Source organism: Bos javanicus, chromosome 4 (genome assembly GCF_032452875.1).
Source record: "Bos javanicus breed banteng chromosome 4, ARS-OSU_banteng_1.0, whole genome shotgun sequence".
Taxonomy (NCBI): Eukaryota; Metazoa; Chordata; class Mammalia; order Artiodactyla; family Bovidae; genus Bos; species Bos javanicus.
This window is the reverse complement of record NC_083871.1, coordinates 47,760,364-47,762,506: the sequence shown is the minus strand read 5'-3', so window position 1 is coordinate 47,762,506 and position 2,143 is coordinate 47,760,364. Positions and strand designations below refer to the sequence as shown.

At 46.1% G+C, this 2,143-nt stretch overlaps 1 non-coding gene across 1 annotated transcript; it reads left to right on the top strand.

The window, feature by feature from the left end:
- The first annotated feature begins 1,641 nt into the window (after window positions 1-1,641).
- LOC133247004 (U6 spliceosomal RNA) lies at window positions 1,642-1,748 on the top strand. The gene has a single exon (XR_009736242.1). It is a non-coding gene; the product is annotated as a U6 spliceosomal RNA (small nuclear RNA).
- The last annotated feature ends 395 nt before the right edge of the window (window positions 1,749-2,143 follow it).

Below are 2,143 nucleotides of genomic sequence, written 5' to 3'. Positions count from 1 at the left end.
ACTGCAAAAGGCAACACTGACTGATGTTACACAAACATCACCGCCAGACACTGAGGACAACTAGACAAAAGATGCCCACTTGTGTTTCCCCAATCCAGACAGAACCTTCCGGTTTTATTTTCCCATATTGCATGCAAACAACCTTAGCCACACCTTTAAGGTTTAGGTGGGGGCGGGGTTTCACTCTAAAACTGGAAGGAGGCCCACATTTAGCAGCTGGACCAGCTGCTAAATGTGGGCCTCCTTCCAGTTTTAGAGATGGCACCCCACTCCAGTATTCTTGCCTGAAAATCCCATGGATGGAGGAGCCTGGTGGGCTGCAGTCCACGGGGTCCAAAGAGTCGGACACGACTGAGCGACTTCACTTTCACTTTTCACTTTCACGCATTGGAGAAGGAAATGGCAACCCACTCTAGTGTTCTTGCCTGGAGAATCCCAGGGATGTGGGAGCCTGGTGGGCTGCCGTATATGGGGTCGCACAGAGTCAGACACGACTGAAGCGACTTAGCAGCAGCAGCAGCAGAGGCCAACACGTGAAGGTAAACCTGTAACAGGTGTGTAAGTACGATACTTATTACATGCATAATACGAGTGACGCTTGATCCCAAATACTGACTCTAACAGAAACCCATGAATCTACCCCCACTCCAGACAAGTTAAAGGCAACATCCTAATGATGTTTCTTCTCTTTTTATTCTAATTATAAAAGTCATATAAAAATTCATACAACCAGAAAAATCTGCAGATACAGCATACAAATGCAGAAAACAGAGGGACATAAAAGGCACAAATAATTCCAACCAGAAATAACTTTTATGCCATGGAAATAACCTTTTGAACCTTTTGAGACGGACAATTGCCCACACATGCATTTACTGTTAGATGGGATCAGAGTAGAGGTGTAACTGTGCCATTGTACCTGTGTGATTGTGTAACTGGAACCCCTGTTCAGCGCACCGCAAACATATTTCCATTTTAGTGCAACAAGTGCAGCCTCCTCTGTCCAGGTGCTGGACTAGGACTGTCCCCCCTATACTGCTACCTCCCTGTTTCTAGAAGGGCTTCCGAGGTAGTGGTAGCCTTTGGGGAATGGTCCTGAAGCCAGGACAGCCAAAGCCACTTCTCTGGCAAGCCTTGTTTGCGGGGCAGGCTGGCTGCCCCAGGGCGTGTGAGCTGTTCTGGGTGACTACCCCACACCATCCCCCAACCCAGCCTTTTGACTTGCCCAGGATCACATCTCTTCTCTCCTCCAGGCCCTCGGCCCCCTCCAGTGTGCTCCAGGGAATCATACATACATATATACATACCTGCAGACACACAAACACACACTCAGTCGTTCACTCCTCCCTGTCTTTCTCTCTCTCTGTCTCTGTCTCACTGCTATCCAGTCTCTTACAGATATCTTACTGCTCTGCTCCATGGGGCTCTTTCATTTTCGTTCCCTAGTTTTCAGCCAAGAACATAAACCATTTTTCCCCTCTGTACTGCTGAGGGGCAGATGATATTAGATCACCCTGCTGCTGACTGTGCAGAGGAAAGCCCTCTGCATTTAGAAACGCAGGAGGAATGTCCATCTACCATCTTCCCACGTGGGTCTCAAAGCCATGGGAGGGAAGAGAAATTCTTCTCAAGAATAATGGCATGCTCGCTTCTGCAGCACATATACTAAAACTGGAGCAATACAGAGAAGATTAGCATGCCCCTTGTGCAAGGATGACACACAAATTCTTGAAGCATTCCATATTTTTATGGAAGCAACCTAGATGTCCACTGACAGATGAATGGATAAAGAAGTTGTGGTACATGTATACAATGGAATACTACTCAGTCATAAAAAGGAATGCATTTGAGTCACTTCTAATGAGGTGAATGAACCTAGAACCCATTTTACAGAGTGAAGTAAGTCAGAAAGATAAAAACAAATATCATATATTAACACATATATATGGAAACTAGAAGGATGGTACTGACGAATCTGTTCACAGAGCAGCAATGGAGATGCAGACATAGAGAACAGACTTATGGACAAGGCTGGGGGAGAAGTGGGAGAGGGTGAGATGAATGGAGAGAGTAGCATGGATGTATATACACTATCATATGTAAATAGATAGCCAACAGGAATTTGCTGTACAGCTCAGGGAAC